Source organism: Natrix helvetica (genome assembly GCF_964273705.1).
Source record: "Natrix helvetica genome assembly, chromosome: 10".
NCBI lineage: Eukaryota > Metazoa > Chordata > Lepidosauria > Squamata > Natricidae > Natrix > Natrix helvetica.
In genome coordinates this window covers 15,479,354-15,499,472 of record NC_138561.1, presented here as the reverse complement: position 1 = coordinate 15,499,472, position 20,119 = coordinate 15,479,354, and the positions used below count along the sequence as shown (strand labels likewise).

Sequence of the window (20,119 nt, the reverse complement as noted above, 5' to 3'; positions counted from 1 at the left end):
AGAAACAACAGCAGAATGTTTCCTTCCTGCCTTCTTTACAGAGTTAGCCCTGTAAAGTGGGAAAAATCAAAAGGAGATTTCTTCCAACAACCAGTTCTCTGAACTGCTTAGAAAGTTAACAACCAGTTCTCCCGAATAGATGCGAACTGGCTGAATCTCACCACTGCTCACAAATATGAATATTGTAGAAGGAAGAGTTGTAAGTTATAACTCAATCCATACTCACAACTAAAATTGCTATCCTGGCAAAGAGATCCTGCAAATAACTCCATTAGTAAAACAATCAAGAGGCAAGCGGATCACCTGAGCAGCGATGGAAAACATTGCAGAAATTGGGTATGTCTAGTGTAGTGAAAAGAAGGACTAGGGGTGACATGATAGCAGTGCTCCAATATTTGAAGGGTTGCCATAAAGAAAAGAGAGAGAATCTATTCTCCAAAGCACCAAAAGGTAAGACAAGAAATGGAAACTAATCAAGGAGAGAAGCAACCTTGAATTAACGGTGAGAACAATCAACCAGTGGAATGGTCCTCCTTTTAAGTTGTGGGTGCTACATCACTGGAGGCTTTTAAGAAGAAACTTGAAAGGATGAAAAGGGATCCCATCCCTCCCTAATAACAGATTGATATGATAAAGCCATACCATCAGCTCTTCCTTTCTATGGGTTTATGGAATAGGTAAAACCGTTCCCCTGGAATTCCAAATTAATACTCCTTTAAAACTTATCCAAAGACTTCCAAAAAGAAGCTTCAAAGTTGTTTTCCTTCCATCTGCAATTTACTAGCTATATTTAACGATGTGTGTACAGATTGTAAAAGAAGGCATAAATTCATTTCAGTTGGGTGATAACAACACACTTAGATGCTGCAAAGGAATCAACCATAATTACTTAAATGACACTCCTTGAAAAATATTAATCTTTGTGCAAATGGTCCCCTTTTGAACAGATTGTGCATATATATATACATATATGTATGTAGGTATGTAGGTATGTATGTATGTATGTATGTATGTATACACACATACACACACACGCACAGACCTAAAGTTTTGTCTATCTGGGTTTTCTATGCTGTAGTATTAATTCTATTCGAGCCATATCAGAACGATGTGTGAGAAATAAAAGCGAGAAAACTGTAACCGTTAAAAGTCTTGCTCTTTGTTTCTTTGTGACCTCGGCAATCTTTTTAGTAAGCTATGGTTCACTAAACTGGCACACACAGCAGCATTTCTGCAGTGGAAAAATCATAAACCAGATGGAAGCTTTACATTTTTTTGTTTAGCTTTTAAGAGCAGTTTTTTTTTTAATAACATCGCTTAAAATCATTCTGATGCATCGTTCTGTTTACACTTAAGACTTTGTAGCTAAGATGTTTACACTGCAGAGAATGTTTTAAGATATTTTATAGTTATGATATTTAGATAATTGGCAAGAAAAAAGATAGTTTGTTGAGATTACAGTGATGTTGGTAACTGTGAAGTAACTTATGAGACTCAATAAATATGTCCAGTTCAGTGGAAAGTACAAACTCGGTTAAAAGAAAACAACACAAGAGGGAATGTCTTTTTAGTGAAATCATTTCCTTTTCTTAATCAAAAGATGACAACCACCACTTTAGAATTCCCATCTGTAACACACTATCCCACATATCTGTTTATCTACTGTGAGATTTTAGGGTTTTCTTTTTTAAAGATATAATTGTTACAGTTAAATATGTTGGTGAAGTGTTTTTTTTTTAAGTCTCCTGTTGAGTTATGTGCCAAAATGGACAAAGTTAATTCTTTGTGGGATATCTAAAAAAACGATGAAAAGCTGGCCTGCCTAACTTCTGTTTAAGCGCTTCATTTTCATATGAATGCCATTTCGACGTTTTAATGAAGAATGCGTTTCTTCTGAGCATCTGGTTTCGGGGCTTTTCTTAATGCATTAATCAAAAACAATAACTTCTTTTAACTTTTGTAAAGTGCTCTGAGGAGAAGTATGAAATAATCTGTGTGTGGGCTTCCAATGTTGGGAATGCAAACATTTCACAATAAACACGAGTAAATGAAAGTTCTTGGCCAGATATGCTGAAAGATAGTACATGTTGGGTTAATTAATGCCTACCCCATTAAAATAAACCTTGCTTTCAAGATCTGACCAATAAAAATCATTAGTATATTTGGATCAGATGTGCTGAAGAATGGTTTTTTTTTTAAAAAAATGCATATGTTAAACTCTTGCAGGGAGAATTGTCCTTGAAAAACCTAAAACCAAATTAAAGTCAAAGCATTCCATTACCTCTGCATCCTCTTTGTGTTTTCAATATAGTGATATGATGAATTATTCCAGTTTTATCTGCTCTTCCTGGAATTGATTTAGTATTGATAGCCTTAAATTTATCATTTTAAATGTGCAAATCGCAGTTATGCAGGCAGCAAGTTATGTAGTTTCAGGCATTGTTCTCCTCCAGAATGTACTATCTGATTATATCTATAATCAAATTACTCTTCTGTTGTATTTTTTAATCAAAAAAGGGTTTATCTTTCCTGATCTTGAGTATAACCATTTTAGTGGTAATCTTATGTTTTAAAAAACTGTTCTGAGCTGGCTGTGAAATTGTCCGTATAACTAAGCCTTCACTTTATTTACACATTTTTCTCTTTTTTCGTTGTCTAATTAATTTACTTTTAACTGATCTACATAAAAATAGAGAATTTGCATTAACCTACTAGTGCCACACTAGCTGAATGATGTCAGAAGTGTTCATAACATGTTCAATTAAAGTTATTCAAGTTAAACACCCTTGTGACACAACCACTAGTCTGGTTATTTTCAGAAATAGTTGACCCACAGCAATAAAAATGACAAATTTCCGGGTTATAAATGCCACACACCCCTAAATTTTCCCTTAGAATGGTAAATAAGGGAAATCCACTTGTAAGAAGGGACAAAGTGTGGTCTGACGATACAGCTTAGATGTGGTTAATTCTACAACCTACAAGCCCTTGGACATGTCCTTTAATCCATCCTTCCTCAACCTTCCTTTCAGATGTCTCAAAGATGCTTTTTCAAAAGGCAACTGGACTGTTTTTTCCTTGAGGAAGAAGAAGCAGAAAAAGGCATTTTGCTTCTCATCCAAGAAGCTTCATCAGTTTCTGGCAGGATGGTGGGGGCGATGGAAGGATTAGTTCTGATAGAATGGGAGGATCATATTTCTTTGGTTGTTAGCACTCTCCCTGAGAGCTCTTGAGGCTACTTGGTGGTTTATCTGTGAATTCTGACTGTTTTCACACTTACAAATGTTGCAGCATCCCCATGGTCAAAATTGAGATGCTTGGCAATTGACTTCTATTTATGACAGTTGCATTGTTCTGAGGTCATGTGATCCCCTTTTACAACCTTCTCACAAGCAAAGTCAATGAGGAGATCCACTTTACAACTGGTACTAACTTAACAAGTACAGAGATTCACTTAACAACTGCAGCAAGAAAGGTTGTAAAATGGAGCAAAACCTACTTAACAACTGTCTCGCTTAGTAACAGAAACATTTGACTCAATTGTGGTCACAAGTCAAGGACTACCTGTATTCATATACAGTCCAATATAGCTTGAATTTCCAATCCAAAATTGTGTTGTCCAGTAACCATTTATACTTTTCGTTTTTATTGATTTAGGCTCAAATGGTTGACCAGTATTTCAGATCTCCTTTTATCTAGCAGGGCTGCTCTTGTGATTTTTTGACTCAAGTATTTCTCTTGAAACACTATATGAATATTCTGAGAATGAAACGCCACCTAGGAGTGAGTTTATTTATTTACTTTAAAGATTTGTATGGCTGTCCATCTTAAAACACAATGCCGGGCAGCTTTGCAAAGATTAACACATTTGTAAATCCCAGCAGAGAACGAGTTAAAATATTAAATATGAAATAACTTTCTGAAACAATTTTGGACCATACAAACAAGCCATTATGTTTAACAACTATTCAGATGATAAGAAGGCTGAGAAAGGAATTTGGCTAGGTATAAAACACATGATTATAGAGTAGCTAGATTTTATTGTTATGGTCATTTATGTTTTCTTTAAAATAAATAATAGGATATTTTAGAATGAGAAGAGAATAAGACTGAAGACAATGGCACCTTTGTGTCCAAGAAACTGAACAATGAATTGTCTTTCTTTGGACAATCACTTGAAACTTGCACGAACAGTGCTTTGCCAAAAATAAAACAACTTTCTCCAAGCTTATGATCAAATTTTAACCATCTTATTGCAAGCTTATTTAGAAAACCAATAAAAATGTACTTGTATTTTGTTTGAATATGATGCTTGTTTTAATAAGAATATTGTGATAATATAAACAGCATAACACCATCACTACAGATTTTAGGTTTTCTGAAGTGAGCGCCTTATATCATAGGATTTGAAGGGTTTATTCATAGGTTTATATTTAAAATCAAAAGGTCACCATCTACAATTCATTTTTAGAGAGCAGAAAAGTTTATTCCACTAACTGCTCTAAAGTAATTGGTTTGTAGTTTGCAACCAATGTCAGGTGGAGAAATAAACTGTAGTGAAGCACAAATATACAAATAATAGGTAGGAAACCGTAAAAACGGTCTGCTGAAGCACGGACCAGGCGACTGATTGTAGCGGCGTCGGCTCAGAGAGGTCTTTCGCCATCTCGAACACTTCCCGGCCACAGTATCCGAGGAACATGTTCTTCTTGCGGCCTTCAGAAAGGCCCATGAGGTCGTTTGCCTTGAGGAAGCAGTCAAACTGTAGCATTTATGAGTCCCAGTGTTCAGAGACTGGGTCATATGGAGTCGGTGGGGCATGCATGGCCATTTTGTGTTCTGAGGGCGTTTTGAGTTTGCCGCTCAAAAATGGCTGCTCGAAGCTGCGCTGAGCTCCCGGCTGGATGTACTTGCTGGATTGCTACACTCTTCGGTTCGCCTAGTTGCCTTCCAATCCCATCCTTGTTGCCAGTGTTAGATTGGGTAATGGATAGGCACACACAGGCTTAACGGTAACAACAGCTCTTTATTAAGTACAACAAGTGAAAACAATCCAGCAAAGGTTGAGTCTGACAGCAGCCCTTTTATAGGGAGCCGTCAGACCCTTCGACCAATAGGATTAAACCTCTGTTCCCGCCGGAACAGAGGACCTTGGTGGCAAACACTGTAGTTAGAACAAGTATCTAACAAAAACTAATCCAGATTCAATACATTGTGGTATTGATAAAAATAGTTTGAAATTCTCCAAATGTTGAACCCTGATGATATTGAAAGATTTCATTGAGGGACTGGTGATATTTTTAGAAGAAAAAGCAATGTGCTTTTCCTTAACTAGGTTTCTCCTTGGTGTAGAGCAGGGGTGTCAACCTGCTACCTCAAGGACTGGATGTGTCACGCACAGGTGTCACGCCAGCTCCGTGAATGGAAAAAGCATCACGAAATGTCACATGACAGCAATGTGATATGGCGAATTTGACACCTGTGATGTACAGGAACATATATGTATGAGGCAATACAGTAAGGAAATAATTACAGAATAGATTATGATGATGATCATCACCACTGTATAGGTACTGCTTTATGGTTTGTTCATTTATAACATTTATTGGCCACCCATCTTACCATAAGGTAAGTCTGGGTGGCTTATAGACATAAATACATATCATTAAAACCTGAATAAATTAAAACAAAAAATTAAAAGTGAGGACATGGGGGGAGAGTGGGGGGCACAAGGGGGGGGCTCTCACCTCCATTGTGTTTTCCTCCATTGGGGCCCCAGGCCAACTGGCCAAGACAGATCTTTGGGCCCTTCCTTATTAACACAAATGGAACCAGAATTTCTGTTGCTAAGGAAGGCAGGAAGGTTAAGTGAGTTGCTCCTGATTTTGAAACCTTTTTTCTTTGACTTGGTTGTTAAGTGAATCATTGCACTCTTTAAATGAATCACATGGTTGTTGAGTGAATCTGGCTTTGTCATGGACTTTACTTGTTGGAATCTGGCTGGGTAGGTCGCAAAGGGTGATCACATGACTTGGGACATGGCAACATGCTGGTTGCCAAGCGCTGACATTTTGATCATGTGACCATGGGGATGCTGCAGTGATTGTAGGCGTGTGGACCAGTCATAAGTCACATTCATCAGTGCCGTTGTAACTTTGGATGTTCACTAAACAGGTGGTTGTAAATCTAAGGTTACCCATATGGCCCTTTCCCTCAAGCTTACAATAAAAAACAACAATGATGTGACAGAAAGGAGAAATAGAATGGAGATGATAAACATCTTATCCCCCAGGGTGAGGTTGACTCCAATTCTCCTGACCTTCCACAAGAGCTAAAATACCCATCTCTGTCAGTTGGCTTGGGGTTCCTCTTCGGGGAGAGGGGGCGGTCTATAAATCTAAATAATAATAATAATAATAATAATAATAATAATAATAATAATAATAATAATAATAATAATAATAATAATAAAATATTATCTATGAATAACAGATTCCACCTCCCCACGGATCTTCCTACTTCCTCCCCGTCTCCCAAGGTTTTGTATTTTTATCATTGAATATAATGTTCAATCTTCAATCTTCAATGTTAAAATAAAAATATCATATGTTTATTTGTATTTTAACATTGAAGGAGAAGATTTGTAGCTCAGGGTTGAAATGAAGAGTCCTTGGTGCTCTCCAAACTTGTTTTCTTGCAGACGTTTCATTAGCCAAAATAGGTAACCCCATCAGCTTGAAAACTAGTATTGAGGAAGTTTGTGCAATGAAACATCTGCAAGAAAGGAACCAAGCTCAGAGAGCACAAGGACCCCTCTTTTTAACATTGTATGCTGCCTAGAGTTACCCTAGATGGGCAGCCAATAAATGCATTAAATAAACAAATTAATAGAAGAACCCTTCAGTGATATGATGTGAAGACGCCTTCCATAGCTGGTGCTTTCATTGAACTGGTCTGATTTCAGCTCCAGGTATTCCTAATCACCATAGTCCATGTCCAGCCTATCTCAGAATTCTGGGAGTTCTTGTTGAATTCAGCAAATTCCCAGATTTGAGAAGGATCCCAAATTAGGGCAGCTCTGCTTTGCCAGTCCCCATCAGCTTTGCATCCAAGTGTCGAGTCCCTGAGAACATTGTTTTCAAAATGGCAGAGGTGTGAAAGCTTTCCTTTTTTTCCCCAATGTCAAATTTGGCAAGTGATTTAAGTCATAAAAGTCACTAATAACCCTCCTGTGGGAACTAAACAACGGTAAAAAATGGAGGTCTGAAAAAAAAAACGTCCACTGTACAGTATACGAACAATAAGTAGTGGCTGTTTCTCTTTAAAGCATCTTTAAAGCATTGCATTCGTTTTGGGTTGCGTGGTTCCCACTGATTTGAACAGCAGTAAAGTAGCTAAGATTCCTCCCCTCTAATACATACCTTTGAAATACTATTGACAAAAATAGAGGTCTTTTTGAGAGCTAAAAGTCAGAGCATGTAGAGCTAATTCCCAGCCTCTTTTTATCTAAACCATTCTCCTTCATTATGAGTGTGGTTGGTGAGTACTTTCATGGATGCAAAATTTCTGATAGCAGATGGCTCTTTAACACAATCCATTGGGTTGGAGGCAAAGCTAGATACATTTGGACTGGAAATAACTCTCTGTTGAAAAGGAAATTTTGAGGATAATCAACCCTCAGATAATGCCTATATTTCTGCTTCTCAATGGGTCACAGAGAGGGAAGCAACACTCCCTTGATGGCCTTATTGGGCAACGCTTACTGAGCTAAACCTCCTGCTCATTATTTAAAGAGAAAAAGGCTCATAATTGAATGAATATGGGAGAAGTGACATCATTTAAGGACAATAGGCCTCTGATCTCCTTGTCATAATTCCCCTTATTTATTTATTTAGTGTATGATGAGAACATGACAGAAGAGGAGTAAACATATACACGCAATCCACATAATTATATATACAAAAACATCTACGGGGCCTCATAACTGGATGTACAATTCAGCTATCCAGGCGATTGTCTTTAGTGTTGCTTCCTGCAGATTTTCTAGGGAAGCAGAGAACACACGTCGTGGGGCAATCTTGCACAATAAGTTTAATAGTTTGCATATCAGCATCACAATGGCAACAAGGGGAATCTTTCCATCCCCGCAGACGCACTTCTTCCAGTATTATGCCTAGTTTTGTTTAATTTTGTCCAGGTCGAGTGATAAAGATGATAACCAGGTGGTTTGGTAGAGGGATCACTAATGGTGGTGCCTTGAACCATTCCTTTCTCTGGTCATTCTATCTGAGAATGGATAGATCTTACGATTCTTGATGAATGTATTTTTTTTTAATGTACATTGAGAGCATAGGCATTAAAGACAAATTCCTTGTGTGTCCAATCACACTTGGCCAATAAAGAATATTCTATTCTATTCCATTCCACTCCAGTCCACTCTACTAATAGCTGTTTTTCATGCTGGCCTATGAGATTTCAGTCTTGTGATGGGCTTTGCATCACCTTTCCAGTTGGAAAGGGAAATAAAAGAAGGTTGCCTTTAGAGTCAACACCAGTTGGGCAATCCTTCAAACAGAGCCTTTCCCCCCACTTCAAAATAAGGGACAAAGAAGGCTATGCAGATCCAAATAGTCTCCAGATCTCCCATAACACACATACACACCCCTGTCTTCTGAGACGTGATTCAGGAGTAGAACATACCTTTGTGTGTTTTAGAGATTCACTTTCAGTCATTGTCAACAACATTGCTGTAGAGTGTGGCATTGACCCCGACAATGAAAGGTAACTTCCAGTGCTCCTTCTGCTAACACAGATGCACCATATGGACACCAAAGCTTGTGCTGGAGCTTTGACATGCAGTTTTAAGGTAATTTTTAGTGTAAAATATTTAATGGCTGGGAAACCTTATTTTTAAATTTAACGTCGGGTTAAAAAAATATCAACCTAACCACTTGGTGTTCTGTCCGGGCAGGTTTCTGTCGTCATGTAAAGTGGGAGATTTTGTATGAACAATGGTAGACATTTTATGTACAATGTCCATTTTTCATGATTTCCCTATTAACAGCCCTTCTATTTGTTTGTTTGTTTATTATTTATTTATTTTAATCTGGTCCTGTTTTAGGGTATTTGTCACTCCTCTCCTGCCGAATTGCGTCTCCCGAACATAATCTAAGCATGCCACTTAGATTCAGCAATTGATCATTTTCAGATTTCCAGGTTTCTAAGCCTGCTTTTGTGGGGAACAACTGCTTTTGTGGTTTAGTAAGCAGGTGAAATCAAAAATCTCATTTCATATCTGACATGAATAACTTTCGGGGGAATGAACATTGGCGTTTATGTGTGGACCCAAATCGAGTCCAATGTCCTAGTAGCACAAGGTCAGCAGACAATGCTACTAACTAGATAGGAAAATAAATCATGCATAATGCAGAAATTCTACCTTACATGTTAATTAATGTGTGCAATCAATTACTGATGTTACAATATGAGAAAGAAACTGGTTGGGAATGGGGTAATAAAAAATACCTATAGATTTATCTGCTGCTTCCCCCCCCTCCCACATTTAAACAAATAGTCTTCAAGCTCTGTGGATGCTGTGTGGAGACATGCTTTGAATAATAAGCATCATAAAATCTAATCAGATTTATAAGAGGAATTGATTGTTGTGGCAGGAAGAGAGGGTAGAAAATAAGCTGAAATTTAAGTGTTAATTTTTATGCTAATCCACAGTAGCTTCATATGAAGCAATTTTGTTCTGTGCCACAAATATAAAATTGTCCCTTGCAGAGAAATGTCAGCCTGGTAGACCTGAAAGCAGTAATTTATTAGGTATGTTTCTATTAGTATGTGTCACAGTTGTTAGCAGGCAATACACACACAATGAAGCTTCATACTTCTCCTCCAAGTCTCCGAATGTTTCAGCTCAGTGGTTAGAACGTGGGGGCATTAATACATTATCATATACAGGGTGGTCTGTGCCCTGTGGACAAAAGGCTATTTAATACAATTTAATGTCATTCGGAGAAGAAGAGGGGAGGGAAAAAAAAATAAAGACAGGGAATAAAATGGCATCTGTGTGTTTCACAGTGCACTCATGCAAAAAAAAAAAAAAAGAAGAAGAAGAAGAAGAAAAAAAAAGAAGAAGCAGGCCCTCCGTTTAAGAGGTATGACATTTCTGCCAAAGAGAAAGAATAAAAAACTGGGACAATTCTCCCCCTAACCTGTTTCCCTACTGCAGTATTTTTTTCTAAATGCTATTAAGTGATCGATTTACACAGGCACTTGATGATGTCATCCATAAGGAGCAGAATGCAGATGACAGCAAAATATGGGTGACAATGACCTTGTTTTAGTATCCTTGGTACTCTGTCAGACTTACTTCCAGTGTATGGTTTCAAAGAATGTACTTTTTTTTGGGTGGGGGGGGGACACACAATATCTAGTTACCGGGTAGTGAATTAATAGAGTTAAGGGGTCTGATGCAATTCTCAATATAGGTCAATTACATGCAGCAACATCTGCTCTGTCACGATCATTTGCATAGAGCATTCATATGTTAATGATGCCTCTTTTTACTCAAGTCATATATTTAAAAAAAAACACAAAATTTGCATATCAGTTTGGATCAGTATATTACAAGCAATTTATCATCTCCCCATTCTTGTTATGAGTTAAGGGGGTGGCAAATGAATATATGTGTGTGTGTGTGTGTCTATGACACAAACACACACATATGCAAACACACAATATGTGCACGTGCACACATGGTCACTCTTCTTGAGTGATGGCTGCTATATTTGAGTATGCTTCTGATTTATACAAGAAACCCCCTTAGTGGGAAAGCTTCCATTTTAAAGCCGCTTAAAGCCTTATAAATCAATAATGACACAGATGGACTGGTGATAATCTATTTAGAATGCCTGATAGCAAATATTGTTGTACAGATGATTAGAGTAGTAACTGTTTTAGCAGCAAGCCTCTCTTCTCTTTGTAAATGGTAAGTTTGAACCCACCCAAAAACAAAAAAGTGCACTTAATGTCAGAAAATCTTCTTGCTGAGTCTGGATTGCAAAGGGGAGAAAAAACATGGAGAGAAGAACAAAGAAGAGTTTCCAGCTCCTGCCAATATAATAATATCAATTCCTGTTTCTTTAACAAAACAGGTCCTCTTAATGGAATTGTGACTTCAGGTGTAAATAGCATTAAAAGCGGCTTTTTTCCTTCCCTTTCCTGCTTCTCTTTGCCCTGATCTAGCAGAAGGAGGGAGGAAAACAAAGTAGAGGTTGTCAGAAGTGGCAGCTGCTTGGAATCCTGATAAATATAAGCTTTTATTGATCTGATGAAAATGAACGATCCCAGTGCTGTGCAGTATTTAGCGTCTTCTCTGCCCCACGTCACCACTGGCCTTGCTTTAGGATAGATTGTCATTTCTCCTAGCCCCAGATCTGATTTCATCTTTAACCTCCTCCCCCCCCCCCCTCGTTGAATTTCCCTTGACCTCTGCGCATTGCTGTGATTTGGTGAATTTGCTACTTTTCACTTTACATCATCCCTTTTCTTTATTTTCTTTTGTGATAGGGAAGTGGGACGCCCCCTTGGCAATCTGTCAGTGCCAAGCTCGGCTGCATCCTTTCACTGAGTGATTGCTAACCAGACTGACAGTCCTTAAAACAAGTATGCAGTTAAGCTGCTAAGGTAAGATATGCTTGCATTCTTTGCTGAATACAACCCCCTCCCCTCCTTTCCTTGTTTCCCTGGCATATCAGGACCTCTGGATTGCTACTTCACAATGGCTCTTTCTTCATTAGGAGAAACTTCTGTCTTCCAGACAGGACTGGCAAGCGGGCGGGGGGGGGGGAGTTGACTCCTGGTCTTTCAGTTGTAAAGAGGGTAGGGAAAGGACTGTAAAAATGGGCCCAGCATGGAGATGAAATGATAGAGCAAAACTTTCTTTCTCTAATAATAAGAAAGCATGGAGGCCAAAGGTTTGGGGCAAAACCTTGACTTGAAATTCAATATGGTTGCTCCATCGAATCCATATCTCTAATGTGTTTGCAAGGTTCAAATTCACTGGGCATAGTTTAGCCTCTCAAGGATCTGGGAATTGAGTGGTTGCAATGTGCACGCTCTTGTTCATTGTGGCCTTTAGGACTCACTGATAGAAGGAAAGTTTGTAAATGTCCACAAGTCTCAGAGGAGCACCAGAGTTGAACCACTCATGCCACTGTTGTTCATAGTAGGCACTTCCCTAACTAAATGTCTGTTGCCTGGTTTGTATGCAAGGAAACAATTAACTATGTCAAATTGTCTCTAGCTCTTATCAATCCAAGGAAAACTTTTGAAATGTGATCCCATCACTGGTCTTCAGTATATTTCTGGTAGCATCATTTACTAGGGTGATCCTTAGCCACAACAGGTCCTTGCTGCTTTCCTCCTATTCCTATACTCACCCAATGGCCTACTATCCAGAGCTACAACTGTGGGTCTTATGCATGTTGAGTTAATTTATTCAACCTGCAATAGACCTTTGGCAGGCAGGTTAGGTTTTGTAAATAGACTCTGTCTAACGCTCCTTGAGGTGTAGTAAAACCATCTACCTGTGAGTAACTCTGCTGTTAGTTTGAGTAGCTTTTGATAAACCAAATCAGAAGTGAAGATTGGAAATAGCTTTCCTGAAAGCTGGAGTCAAAGTCATAAATTATTCTGCCTCATCATTTGTTCATGTAGTAAAACCATAGATCTTTGCCTGACATTACTGAAATAGAGAAAAGGGAAAGTTAAAAATAAAATGAAGCATTTAAATCTTTGCGGTGGATAACTCTCGGGTGATAATCTAACAAAGTTGATAAAAGCTGCTATCAATTATGGCTTATTACTAATTGATGAAGGTATTATTAATAAACATTAGGGTGACAATGACCTCATGGACCTTAGATGAGTGGACTTCTAAGAAGGAAAAAAGATCAGTCTGAGAGCAGGGCCCATCAGATCTTAGAATAAAACTGTTTTCATGTCCTAAAGATAAAGGTTCCCCTCGCACATGCGCGCTAGTCGTTCCCAACTCTAGCAGGTGGTGCTCATCAAGCCGAAGAGCCAGTGCTGTCCGAAGACGTCTCTGTGGTCATGTGGCCAGCATGACTAAACGCCGAAGGCTCACGGAACGCTGTTACCTTCCCACCAAAGGTGGTTCCTATTTTTCTACTTGCATTTTTTATGTGCTTTCAAACTGCTAGGTTGGCAGAAGCTGGTCCAAGTAACGGGAGCTCACTCCGTTACGCGGCGCTAGGGATTCAAACTGCCAAACTGCCGACCTTTCTGCTCGACAAGCTCAGCATCTTAGCCACTGAGCCACCGCGTCCCTTTTCATGTCCTACTGTCATCTTTATCTCCTCCTCATTCACTTGAAGCCCAAAGTCTATTTATCCTAACTGCTGGGCTGGTGAGTTCTCAAGCGGACAAGTCAGGCAACTTCAAACTATTCCCGGCATGCCGCTTCATGGTGTTGTTTTCTGCACTGCTGTGTGTGATACACTCCTTCTTCTTAGGCACATTTCAGTCTTAAGGAAACTAATCCGTCTTCATATACTTAACTTCAGGAAACTCGCTGGAATTAACACTAAATGATACTCCTGTATTAATTTACTAACTAGACATTAGTGGTAATTCATAATATTATCAGCAGTATGCTTGTAAAACAATTACAGTGGTAACAGTTTATTTAACTGCACTGTGTTTTGGAGGGCAGTCTTTTAATAAGGTAAATGTTTAGCTCCCTACAGTATGCAAAACCAATGATCTCAACTGCCAATCTGCTCGGACTGAAAAATTGTTTCCATTGCTTATAAGATTTAGAGATTATGTGCCAAGCAAGGGAGGATTGTTTTATTTTTTTTCACCCTTCGGGGAAAGTAAAACATAGAATGGGAAGCAGTTCTCGAGTGGGATAAGTACTGCAAGACCTCACCATGGGAAGACCTCCAGATCTTGGCTCACAGGAGATAATGTTCAAGAAGCAGAAGCTTTTCCTACAGACCTGTTTGCTTTTGTTTTGCTTTTTTCCCCCAATCCACAAGACCTCATTGTTATTTTGTCAATGATATGATGGGAGCGTACCAGTGGTGACATTCATTTTTTTTAAACTTCCGGTTCTGTGGGCGTGGCTTGGTGGGCATGGCAGGGGAAGGTTATTGCAAAATCTCCATTCCCACCCCACTCTGGGGCCTGCCAGAGGTGGCATTTGCCAGTTTTCCCAACTACTCAAAATTCCCGCTACTGGTTCTCCAGAACCTGTCAGAACCTGCTGAATCTCACCCCTGGAGCGTACTACATGATTTTTCAGAGATCCTGACAAAATTGTGGTCCTGTGGTTTCTGAAAATGAGTACGTACTTGGAGAAAGGTAGGAATTTTCTGCAGGAGCGACTAGATGATTTTATATAGAAAGGTTTTTTTCTAACTTATTCAGAAATGAGCACCATGCTCCACTGATGTCTAGTGAGCCCCTGTTAACAAAGCCAGGCAGTTTGTGCTGTTCCTAAGCAGGCGAAGTCAGAAGTTGTTCCCGGCTTATGACAGTTTCCTGGTTTATATGAGATGAGTCACAAACAGGGTCTTTTTCATTTAACCTGGTGGTTGCGGAAACAAAGCAGAGTGAACAGTAATGCACAGCCTGGTTCCAGTTAAGTCATAATGTTGGTTTTCGGTGGATGCTTCTTTTACATTTTTCCACCATGAAAAGCAGAGTCCTACAAAATGAATTGTTTGTGCCTGATTTTTTAAAACGATTCTTCATTTCTTTATTGAGAGTCTACCTTTTCTCTTTAGAGCTCTTCACAGCTTACATAGAGTCTTGATCTCTCTGGTAATCCTAGAGTTGAGGTAAAAGTAAAGGTTCCCCTCACATATATGTGCTAGTCATTCACAACTCTAAGGGGTGGTGCTCATCTCCATTTCAAAGCCGAAGAGCCAGCACTATCTGAAGACGTCTCCATGGTCATGTACCACCATGACTAAATGCCAAAGGCACATGGAGTGCTGTTACCTTCCCACCAAAGTGGTTCCTATTTTTCTACTTGCATTTTCAAATGCTTTTGAACTGCTAGATTGGCAGAAGCTGGGACAAGTATTGGGAGCTCACTCATTATGCGGCCCTAGGGATTCGAATCGCTGAACTGCCAACCTTTTTGATCAACAAGGCCAGCGTCTTAGCCACTGAGCCGCCGTGTCCCACACAGAGTTGAGGTAGATTTAGCTAAAAGATAGTACCAGCTATAAGCCAACTCTATGGTTAATTGAGAGCTTGAATCTAGGTCTACCTGATCCAACTCAATAGGCTATAATAATGTAGATAATACCATGACTTCAAAAACAATCATGAAATGATTCCAAATGATGAAAGTAGCTTATCTTTTCCTATATTCCCCCCCCCTCTAGAAATAAGTGCTATTTCTTACTCGATAAAGTATTTGTTCTTGCATACATTTTCTCTCATGATATTATGGTGATGTTATTCTTACTTGGCTTCTGAGAAACCATCAGAAGCATTTGCCCATCAAATGTGGAAAAACAACCTTCACATATGAAGAGGTGAAGAAACTGGGAACCTCGCTTAACATTTTGGTCAGGGCCAAGAGTCGCTCAGGTTGAAATGCAGATTTTATTTACTCACTTTTTAATCCCATCTTTCTGCTTAGAATAGCTAACAACAATGAACATACAGACTATGGTTTTTTTTTAAAAGAAATCTAATTAAAATTAAAATTAATTAGCAATTAAAAGCATGACAAGAGAAATGCATCTTGACAGTTTTTCTAAATATAGAGAGAATAAAGCCCAAAATAGAACTCCTTAGGGACACATAGAAGAGACCCCAAAAATATTCCTAGAGTGATAAGGAAGAAGGCGCTCCTCACGTCTCAAATGGATAAACCTCTGACATTAAGAGTGTCTTCAGAAGGAAATCATTGTCAGAGTTCCAGGTAACACCCCCAACGAAAGCAGACTCTGAGGCTTGAAGTTCCTCAAAGTTCCATTTTATAAGAGATGTCATATTGGCACATCAGGGAAAACCCGAATCTGAGACTTTTGGGATTTCCCCACCCAAAAGAAAGTCAAATATCCTTCCCCTGCACCCACAAGTCCATCACATGGTCCAATCAATCCAGCATCCCAACTGGAGACAACTCCCAGTCAACCCCTTCCAGGTGCAGGCCGAATACCCTCAACTCCCAGAGAAAAGAATGTTGTTATGGCTAATCCTCCTCCACTCCTTGTAATCCCCCCTCCCATTTTCCCAGGCACTAAAGCTCCAACAGTAAAGGTGGCTTCCAGGGCTGACACTCATATGTTGATTGATCTTTGTGGATAGACAGGTTCATGACAGGAGAGCCAGTCATTTAGTTACTTGGGCCTTAAATTGTATCAGACTATATTTTGCACAGCTTAGCAGCCTAGTCAAATCACTTCTGGAAATGTTTTTAAGGATAGAATCATGTCCTGCACATTGTAGTAGCGAGGATGAGATGCAACCAGGGTATGGATAAATATTGCCAAGTTGGACCAGTTTGGGATCAGTTGTGTCACTGATAGTATCAACCATCAGTGACACATTGTGTCCCCTGCCTCAGTGCCACAGAGGACATGTGTTCCCTGCCACAGTGCCCATCTGGGAATAGAGTGACAGCTGAAGATCAAAGAGTAGTCCCAGACTTTTGAACCACTCACCTTGTTCCTGTTTTGTTCAATGTTCTGCAGTTCTCTTTGTCTGCGTGCCATCAAATTTGAGTTCAGATGAATAGCAACCATATCCAGCATTCCCCAATATCAATTCTCATGCTAAAACATTAGGATGCATCAAATATTTCATTCTGTGGAACAGAAAACCATCTCAGAAACAGGTTCTTATAAGCCCCTCACGTGTTTTTTCTTCATCTTTACCTGACTGTCTCCTGAACGTCCTTCCTAAGCTTACCAACATTAGATGTTTTGTTGTTTGAAATGTGCAAACAAATAACGCCTTTGCTGTGCTTTTGGTGTGCCTTGAAATAAAATGTGATTAGACATTTGAAAATGCAACTTTTCAATCAGGGTTTAATTCATCTGCAGAATCATCTTTTTACAGGCTTGAAACAAAATTGACCTTGTTGATGTAGTCTGAACGTAAGATAAATGCCTTATCCACTAACAAGCAGTAGAACAATGCAGATGTCGCAGCCAATAGTGTGTGGGGAAGAAGGGTTGGAAAGCTTTTTCTTATGTGCCAATAAAGTTTCAAAGCCTGTATAATCAAGAAACTGAGCAAAAAAGCAACAGCGGTGGAGATCCTCCTATCATTCACACTGAATTTGATCCCTGCTTTACTTTCTGGTGTGATTACCAGAATGAAAAGCAAATGCACAACTCTTGCTACTAGATATTTGGAGATCTTACAGAAGACCATGAGATAGGTAACTTCCACAGCTTTGGCCTCAAGCAATTGCCTCATTTTTATTTATTTGTTTTATTTAGTTAGTTTGTCCAACATGTACGAGATAACAGGTATAAGTCTAAAGATGGACATGAACAAAGGAAATGAGTACAAATAAATGGGGACAGTAGGACAGGGACGGTAGGCACGCTGCTGCGCTTGTGCGCTTATGCACGCCCCCTTTACGGACCTCTTAGGAATGGGGTGAGGTCCACAGTGGACAGTATGAGGTTGTAGCTATGGCGGTTTGAGGATGTAACAACGGAGTCAGGTAGAGCATTCCAGGCATTGACCACTCTGTTGCTGAAGTCACATTTTCTGCAATCGAGTTTGGAGCGGTTTACCTTGAGTTTGTATCGATTGTTTGCCCATGTATTATTGTGGTTGAAGCTGAAGAAGTCAGTGACAAGTACAACATTGTAGAAGACAATTTTGTGTACTATGCTTAGGTCAGACCATAGGTGGCGTAGTTCCAGGTTGTTCAAGGCCAAAATTTTGAGCCTGGTGGCATAAGGGATTCTATTGTGAGTAGAATGGAATACTCCTCTTATGAAATACCTCTGGACTTGCTCGATTGTATTAATATCCGATATACAGTGTGGATTCCAGGCGGATGAGCTGTATTCAAGAATTGGTCTGGCGAAGGTTTTGTATGCCCTAGTTTGCAATACAATGTTACCGGAGAAGAAGCTTCGTAAAATTAGGTTAACGCCTTTTTGGCAATGCTGTTACAGTGAGCTCTGGGATTTGGATCATTTGAGATCAGTACTCCTAGGTTCTTGACAGAGTTTTTGCCAGAGTGTGAACCAACAGACTCTGCAGAAGCCTTTAGGAATTAGACTGAGAGCCGCATGTTTCAGAGCCTTGCTTTCCAACAAATCAGAGATGATAGAAAGAAGCAGGAGCAAATTGAGTGGGCAGACCTGACTGCTTCATTCTTCTCCAGATTGCCTTCTCCAGAACCACCCTTGCTACTCTAACCTCTCCTATGTTAGGTGGTTTCCTTGACTTGAAGTGAGCTGAATATTTTTTGTTTTTGAAGGACAGGAGAATATAGCTCTCTCCTGATTATAAACTCTCTGATAAAAAGTAAAAGTTTCCCTCCCCCTTTCCTAATCTTCCTCAACATACATTCTCATGACCTCAGTAAATTAATTGTTTGCTCAGGGAGAACCTACTGTTTTGCTGAGCGATCTTGGAAGCATCTGCCGTACTTGATATCAGAGGAAGTTTATCTAAATTCTTTGTTTTATTTTGATTGTCCTCTTTCTACCTCCTTTTCTTCCTCTGGAATTCTCTCTCTTTTTGGTTTCTCTTTTGCCAAGTTAGAGGGTGGCTCAGTGGCTAAGACGCTAAGCTTGTTGATCAGAAAGCTCGGCAGTTCAGCAGTTCAAATCCCTAGCGCCGCATAACGACGTGAGCCCCTCTTATTTGTCCCAGCTTCTGCCAACCTAGCAATTCAAAAGCATGCAAAAATGCAAGTAGAAAAATAGGAACCACCTTTGGTGGGAAGGTAACAGCGTTCCCTGTGCCTTCGGCGTTTAGTCATGACATGACCATGGAGATGTCTTCGGACAAGCACCGGTTCTTTGCCTTTGAAACAGAGAAGAGCACCGCCCCCTAGAGGTGGGAATGACTAGCACATATGTGCGAGGGGAACCTTTCCCCTTTCCCTTTGCCAAGTAGTAACAGTAGGGAACTGAATATGATTGTGTCTTCCCTGAATACATCATGGAGTGGAATGCTACTCTAGTTTTCACTCAACAGGAACACATCAAGTTAATGAAAATGCTTTTAAACTGACTATTTTTCTATCTCATATTTATGGTATGATAGTGAGTGATATGCCCTTAATAAAAGATACCAGAATTTGTGCACCTGCTTTCTTGAAGCTCTAAAGATGGAAGAAGGGAAGGATTGAAGTTTGGCACCTTTAGTCGCTAGACACCTGGGTCTTTTCATCTACATCCACACCAAGACAGACTTGGAAGTTACAACACCAGAAAATTTGTAAATGTTCTTTCTCTTATACCTCTTAATGAGGTATTAAATTGATAATTGATAAAGGAAAGAAATGGCAAATTTAAGACTGATGACTGAACATAGAACATAGAATAATAAGAGTTGGAAGATACCTCGGCGGTCATCTAGTCCAACCCCCTGCACAAGCAGGAGAGTCAATGCCATTTCAGACAAATGGCTGCCCAGTCTCTTCAGTGATGGGGCACCTAGAGCTTCTGAGAGCAAGCCATACCACTGGTTTACAGATAAGCATTTATTCTTTTAGCTTCTTTTGGTTTGCAATTATTTTATCTTTTTAATTGTAATCTTTAATAAAATTACCATAAAAATTGATGAGATGTTAAATTAAATGATATTAAAACAAATAAAAGTGGGATATAAACAAACTTCCATAGAAAGGTTAATGGCAAAGTCCAGAAGATTTAAAACCCTAGCCAAACTATGTACAGTATGAATTTAGGGCAAATTAAGAAAATCCAAACAATTGTTTCAATAAAGACGAAGGCAACTTTTAGCTTCTTGGAGATATTGCCTATATAGGTCCACATGTTCCTCAAGCTAAATATGTGCAGCTTTACTCTAACAGGAAACCTTTACATTTTTTTGGGGGGGGTGTCTGAAGATTATGAAGAGG

The 20,119-nt window shown here is 39.4% G+C and overlaps 1 protein-coding gene across 4 annotated transcripts in view; it reads left to right on the top strand.

Annotated features, from left to right (window-relative positions):
• Window positions 1-20,119, top strand: part of ZNF536 (zinc finger protein 536) — a 444,580-nt gene that overhangs the window by 233,113 nt on the left and 191,348 nt on the right. For all 4 annotated transcript variants that reach the window (XM_081963203.1, XM_081963201.1, XM_081963204.1 and 1 more), the window contains one exon: window positions 11,578-11,694. The gene's annotated coding sequence lies outside the window, so the exon portion shown is untranslated. The remainder of the gene's footprint in view (window positions 1-11,577; window positions 11,695-20,119) is intronic.